This window comes from Diabrotica undecimpunctata, chromosome 4 (assembly GCF_040954645.1).
Source record: "Diabrotica undecimpunctata isolate CICGRU chromosome 4, icDiaUnde3, whole genome shotgun sequence".
Lineage (NCBI taxonomy): Eukaryota > Metazoa > Arthropoda > Insecta > Coleoptera > Chrysomelidae > Diabrotica > Diabrotica undecimpunctata.
Genome location: NC_092806.1, coordinates 25,932,576 through 25,940,465, shown reverse-complemented (window position 1 = coordinate 25,940,465; position 7,890 = coordinate 25,932,576). Strand labels below are relative to the sequence as shown.

Sequence of the window (7,890 nt, the reverse complement as noted above, 5' to 3'; positions counted from 1 at the left end):
CACCACCAAACGGATACACCCTGTACTATAAGCAATCACTATTCGCCGAATCAGAGTACTTGTTCTAAAAAGTGCTAGTATTTCTGATCCAACGAATATGGATTCCCAGCTCTAATAACGAGGAGGTTTGTACTAGGATGATTTTATGTGGTAAGGATGAAACACGAAGTTCACCCAAACGCAAATAAAACTAAAGGCCGCTTACGAGAGGTTTGGATAACTCCGGTCTCACACACTTTAGCCAATTACGTCTGGCGAACGACGGGCCAAGCAAAACCACAATTGCAGAGCCAATCAAAGACCTGAATGTCTTAAGATTTTTGCATCAAACAATAATGAAAATATGTCCCAACTAAAACTAAAGAGTTTGCTAGGTTCTACAAACTAAACCACTCATAAACAATAGAGACCTATAGATAGACTTTAAAATGCTTTTAAGTCATATAAACACCTATCTATTGACGAAAGCATGTGTGCTTTCAAAAGCCGTACATCACTAGTACATGCCGCAACACAGTACATGCCAATGAAATCAATAAAAAGAGGCTTTCAAATTTGGGCATTGGCATGTGCTAAAATGGGATACCTTCTACATTCTCAAATATATCAAGGAAAATCCATTGAATCAACGTCCGATATGTTAGGAGAACGTGTTGTTTTAAAACTTACGTGGAAATATCAAAATCGTGGTTATTGCGTATACTTTGATAATTTTTTTCACCACAATACCACTGATGCAGAAACTACTAAAGAAAACAAATATTATGTAAAAAAATTTTTTGTTAAAATCCTTTATAAAAGGTATATAAATTAAAAAACCCAAACAGGCTATGTCATGAAGACAAAACGTTTTCGGAATCCATATTCCATCATCAGTGTCTAGGTGTACATGTTTTGAGCCACTAAATATCTATGTAAAAACCCGTTAAAAGTTATATTACAATTTAGTTTACATTATTTAGTCTTATATATTAGGATGTTAAAGTTACCAGTGGATATAAATATGAAATATTATGTGTTCATAAAGAGCTTTCTCAAAATTAGTCAGATTCGGTTTGTTCTGGGGAAATATCTGTGTATAAGTGGAAAGATAGAGGTGTAAAATGTGTTAGTGTTGCCAGCAATCTACATAATTTTTAAGAAAAAAACTCAGGTTTTAAGAACAAACAACACAGAAAATAGAGAACAAGTACTATGGCCACTATGGGACATACAATCAGGCAAAAGCCGATTATAACAAATACATGGGTGGAGTCTTCGATCAATATCATGCTAACTACTCCATCACATGGAAATCAAGACGTTGGTGGGTAAAAATATTTTACTACCTTTTAGACTCAGCAATAGTAAACTATTTTGCATTACAATTTCACACGGAACTGGTTAATAATTTGATTAGCACTTTTACTTTCAGAAAAAAGTTCGGACCTGCACCAAACTCAACTTTAAATTCTGGTTCACCATTACCCACCACAGGAATTTATAGGCGCTGTGCCCTTTGTGCTTCATCTAAAAAGAAACAAACGCGCAGTAATTTGATTTTTCAAGTGTGTAACGTTGCTCTATACAGAGACTGCTTTGCACCCTACCATAGTAAATAAAAAGTTCTTGGATAATAAATTTAAAATATTCCTGTATTGAGTTTTTTTTTTAATTTTTAAAATAAAGCATTTTTTTTATAAATTTTTGTAATTGTTTTTACCGGTCGCTATATATACCACTACCCAGTAAATATAAGTTGTTTGTCAAAATGCACACTGGTATCTACATCTACTACCCTTTTCAGCCCTTCTGACAAAGAAAAATTTTTTGTCTTGTTAATGATGCATAAAGAATTACTTTTACTACTTAAAAAAGTATATTTAAAATAAATACTTCTGCCCTTTAAATTGTTAAATTTACGTAGTGTTTTTTATTTTTTGTTCTCTAATGATTTGGTTGGGTCCATTTGTGACTAATTTTTGGATTTTATCCGTGTATTAAAACGGACTGTAGAAAATCGAAAATTTCAGGAAACTATTGGATATTTAAAGCATATGGAGAAACTTGGTTAAAACCTATGTCCTGGAGTGGAAGATAGGTTGGAAAAGGAACTACAGGCTAAAAAAATTAAAGGTTAATAACTGTGCCTGACGGCACAACGGCACGTCCCTACCTATTATTGTGATTAATTATTATCTTCGGAAAAGATAGATCTTCTTATATCACACAATCAATTCCCAGATTCTTTAAACATATGGTTGTTATTTTTCGACGAAAATCTGTTGTTAAATTAAATTTTATTCACCTAACCAGTTCCTAAATTGATTTCAATGAAAATAAGTAATGTAAAAAATATACAAGATTTCAAGGATATCCATATAACAGAAATGAAATCTCCTGCGGTATTAAACTTGAATGATAATAATATAAACAATACTTTCTTGCCCTTATATCGTTCTCCTCGTCACTTAGTGATAAGATTATCTTTACATCCATTCACAGCCTATAAACTACAGTATCAATGTACTTTTACAACACTGGCTGCTAAGAAAATATACACTTCTTCAGTATTCAACAAAGAAAATTATGTGCTAATATAAATTTAAAAATACTTATTCATTAAAAATTACATATTCATTATAAATTTCGAAACTGCATTTTAAAGCAGTGTAAACGGTAAGACTCAGCCGGAGGTGTGCTTACTATAAAAAAAGTTCTTGTATTTCAGTAGCTCCATGTGGCGTTATGGGTATTCTTTGATACAGTGATTTGTATTAATTATAAAAAAGAAATTTATGGTAACAAGACATCGTAGATCAATATGCAACAGTTAGTACTGACCTAATAGGTGCACACAAGTCATTCCTTTTAATTACTTACAGATATGGGTTCTTATGAAATCCTTTAACATAATTAAAAGAACAGCTGGAGGCAATATATACAAAGAAAAAATATTTTTTCACTTTATTGGAGCCATTTTTTAAAATAATATAATAATTATGTTAGCAAAAATGGTCTTCATATTCTTCTGAAATTATCGAGACATTATTTGTTTTTAGCTATTGATCGATATACCTTTTTACCAAAACTAGACCTCTCGTTATTGTTCGCCAAGGAATTCTGTACTATTGACCTTCATCGTCAAGAGGTTGAACTTCTAACAAAGGTTGACGATGACTTTTGCAAACTCTTGTCTGTCTTTGGCCTTTCTTATTAGTCACTGATGTCCAGGTCAGTCCCTTGTTTGATGTTTCTTAGTAATTTCTGCCCTTATACTTATTTGCATTATTACCTGTAGAAAGTTATATATATATATATATATATATATATATATATTTATATATATATATGTATATATATATATATATATATATATATATATATATATCATGCCGAAGGGCATATCAAAGAAAAGCCATTTTTGGCTGTTAAAAACTTCTCGATCAATGACCATTTACGACAGAACTTCTTGGTTTCTGACGTGGTTTGTCAATGCATTCTTTAGCTTGTGGTAAAACATCCACCTTTCGCAGATTTCCAGTAATCGCATTATATTAATTTTCAACATAAACGCTTCCGTACCAGCAGTTCACCATGTGGTATCTAAGCGTAAGTTTAAAATTATTTACAATAACGATTGTTCGCATTCTTAGGTAAGCGCTTCTAACCTGTTCAATCCCGTCTTTTAGCTCTTGATCTGAATCTAGTGTATTATTGCCTCGATTTTCAAAAGATCTAAATCTTTCCCCAATCGGATATCCGTTAATCTGTATATTTATTGCAGAAAAGTACTTATTGCGACCTAAAAGATTAACCATAGACCAAATCTTTATCATGTGGCAAATTAAAAAAACCGGGAATACTACCGCAATATATATAAAATCTCTTTAGATTTCAAACAAAATCATGGTGGATAATGGTGGAAATGAAATCTGGTAAGATTAGAACATATGTGTGTACAAAATTCATATTTACGAATCAGAATTTCTGAAAGAAGGAAGATCTCTCTATCTTCGTAATTATCTGACCTCGCCGTAGAATATTTTTTGGCTTCATAATAGAATTGTTTAGTGGTACATATAGTTTTCACCCCCTTTAAAATTGGAAATAAAGAAAATTAGTCTTAAAAATAATGAAGGGCCGTATGTCGTATAACATCAAGTACATATGGTTACGAAGAACAAAACCACAAATTAGACACAATATGAAACAAAGCAAACAGTGACAAATGGAAAAAATGGGAGACGCCTGTATTCAGTAGATGAATAGATTCTGAGCTATAGATAGACCAATATCTAGTTTTGGGCTAGATCTGTTCCGTAGATAAAGAAAATATTTATTTTTGTGGTAAACATGCTTTTATTTTCGCATTTTTTCTGTATGGTCTTTCAAAACTAATATTTTATTTATTACTATACTTGCATCCTCAGGATACTATTAGGGCAAGAAGCCTCATATTAATCGTAAAATTATGAAGGTTAACATTCAAGTACTTTTCTGAATAGCTGGTCTGAGTATCAATTTAATAATGCTGGGACTTAAATACAACCTTGCCAAAACTTCTTCTTGTATAGATATTTCGTCGATTATACTATTTCCAATTTTTACATTAACTGTTTTACTCCAGTACAAAGTTGACTCCAAAACAAACTTTTACACATATTTATTAAAATCTGCATTTATTAATATGTAAAGTATTAGTATGTAAAGTAAAAAAATAAAAAATGTTTGCGATTATACAGAAGTGGAATTTATTCTATTGTTCCTACTAAAGATAAAACAGTATTAAATATAAATTAAAATCATTACGAAAATTTAACATGTTTTAAAAACAAAAATTTGACCCCGACGTGATTTGAACACGCAACCTTCTGATCTGGAGTCAGACGCGCTACCGTTGCGCCACGGAGTCAGTTGACATGAGTGTTTTAATACCGATATATATAACCAAAAATTTCTGGAAAATTGGTCATAGGAAAAGAGAAGTATTATCAGGATTTTTAATATTATGTACCTAATTATATATTAACCATGCAAATATATAATACCTTTTTATTTATTTAAAACTTAAAATTTACACAGGCAAGCAACCAGGAGCGCAACCTAAGAAAAATCAAGGTTTCAGAGTAAACAAAATCTTGTAAACTCCATTCGCTTAGCTCGGGCATATTTTGACAGATTCATTGTCGGAAACCTACAACACAACAATTCCTACTTCTCAGTATTAATAGCTCAAGTATACTACTATTGCAGACTTCTTTCTTTGAAAAAAGAAGAATTATTCTAAATAGTGGAAGTACATACTAACCCCATAGCATTTTGGGTAGTATATATTTAAAAGATATATTTTAGTTGTTATAATTTAACATAACTATTTATTACATATGGTGCAAATAAATAAATATTGATTGTCGGTAATTTGTAAAGTTCTATTTTATATACTATTTAATTTGTTTACTATTAATATTGGCTATAAATACGTGTGCTTGGTTGTATAGTAATTTCCAGCCACTTCGAGTCTGTCAAAAAGTAACTAACTTCGCAAAAAAATAATTACTAAATTCACTAGACAGTTCGGACTGGAGATAGCGAACCGAGTTTACCATCTTATATACTAAAACGCTAAGCCCTTTTCTTGTCCACCACTTTACTCAAAAACCATATTAGATAATTAAAATATTTTTTCGGAATATTATTAGTATTACGTATGAGATTGTCAAGATATACTTTTGGTACAAAAATTCACTTCCGGTTTTGAGATGACCGGAAGTTAAAATTTACTTTAAGTTTTAGACCCCACAATGTATATATGGATCGAAAGGTCTCGTCGAGGCGAATCTAAATATGTACTTCCGGTTGCGATCCGACACCGGAAGTGACCCAAAACGCGCATAAAACGTCAACATAGAGCAAATCTGACACCGGGTTCGTGATCAGTATGCAAAATTAACTGCTAAATGATATCCATGTCGACATTTGATGAACTAAAAATTGCATTCCGGTTTTGAGGTCAACTTCCATAATCACTTTTTTTTTACTTGCATTATTATTGATGAATGTTATGTATATTCTTGCTTATATTGTTTGTATTGATCTCTTAATTTTTCTCGCAAAATAAAAATTTCATTTAAAAAACTCCATGTCGAGTTGGTCCGCTAGTTATACTGGAACGGCTAGAGGAATAGCATTTTTTATCTTGCCAGGATAATTTGGACATATTTCCTTTAGCGAAAATCCAAGTTTCGCCTAAAAATACAACTTGCCTTTGATTGTCACAGGTTTTATTGTTGATGTAATTTCTCAAAAAATGCCACGGTTTTGATACATTAGAGATACAATACTTGTTTATTATTTGTCTTTTTATATCGAACAACTAAATGTTTTAGTACTTTCGACAAACCAATATCACACAGTTCCCTGTCCCTTATTTTTTACAACACAGCACTCTTTGTTACATCCTCTTTAGCTTTATACATGTCATATATAATATTTTTAATTGCTAACTTAATTGACTGGCGCAAATCTAAAGTTTTCGGATGTCGACGTTTTTTCTTATTTACTTTAATTATTGCATCCTCACTCGTGCTATTAATTCTCCGGAATGTCCTCTCTGAGATACAGCAAGCATCACATGTGCGTTTCTGAACTGCTATAATAGATGTCAATGGCCCATGTTAATTTTTTCCAAATTAAAATAACTTTCCACTTTCAGCACTAAACGCCGTTTTTCTTGAGATAACACTTTACGTTTCGACTGTCTTTTATTTTCTTGCAAATTGCTCACTTTAGTTTATTGCACCGCTATGAATAAAACTACTACAACTTAAAAATGATGAGGAGTCCTACAACAGACAAAGCAATCGAACACAAATAGCCGACACTATATCGTATAACAACGATAAGTTAAACACTGAGATTGCAAAAACTGTTTGCATGTTTTAAATAACATTTTTGCCGATTGAACATTTTACTAATGTTTAAGTGTGACGATTATTTTGCCTACCACACTGGGATCATTATAGAGGGTTGAAAATTGGGGACAAAAATCAATGGGGCGGAGATAGGGTAACCAAAATAAACCGGAACGTTTGCGAACGGCTACTCATTGTTTTTTTGGAGAGCTGGGTCGTAGATAAGTGAACGACAAGGGAACTGGAATGAGGTAACTACAAAAGTGAAACAAAAGGGGTACTTACATGGGTTTTCTGGACAAACGCAACACAAGAAGGTTCTTAAGCTATTTAAAGTAAGGACGCCGCTTACAAAAATCCTCTTGCTAGGTGGAAGAAAGGCTTTTTTTCCTGAATTTCACTAAACATTATTTTTTTTAAGTTCTGAGATGGAACTGGACTCAAATTCATTGCAACACAACAACTGCGTCTCATTGCGAAAATAGTCTGGAATGACCTGGGACAAACAAAATGAGGGTGAAAGCTAAATTATCTCGACGCCGTTTGTGAAGCTTGGTTTTTTTTAAATTCAATTGCAATGGAACCATGTGGGAGTCTTTAAAAGTTGTTTAAAAAGCCGTTCTTCAACTCACTTAGGTGAGAAACGGCACGAAACAAAACAGTGATTACTTTTGCAAAACCTGACACATCATATTCGAGTATAATTCACTTTTTTACAACAAATTTGCCGGTTCCTTCAGACTACCCACACCGTGTCTTCTTTCTATAAAATCTCAAACCCAACTTGATTAACTGCACTTAAAACTCCACACTGCTACTATACTGCACATTTTCCCATAACAAATAACGAAAAACAAAAAAAAACATTACAAATTAGAAGAAAAATGCGGACTAACACCGAAACCAACTGCCTTTGACAGCGGCCTTACTGAGAGTGACAATCTTTACCCAACTCGGTATAAACAAAACATAAACCAACATATTCCTGTTTATTTGA

General features: G+C 32.3%; 1 non-coding gene across 1 annotated transcript; it reads right to left on the bottom strand.

Annotated features, from left to right (window-relative positions):
• Window positions 1-4,822: 4,822 nt before the first annotated feature.
• Window positions 4,823-4,894, bottom strand: TRNAW-CCA (transfer RNA tryptophan (anticodon CCA)). Its single transcript has one exon. It is a non-coding gene; the product is annotated as a tRNA-Trp (tRNA).
• Between the last annotated feature and the right edge of the window lie 2,996 nt (window positions 4,895-7,890).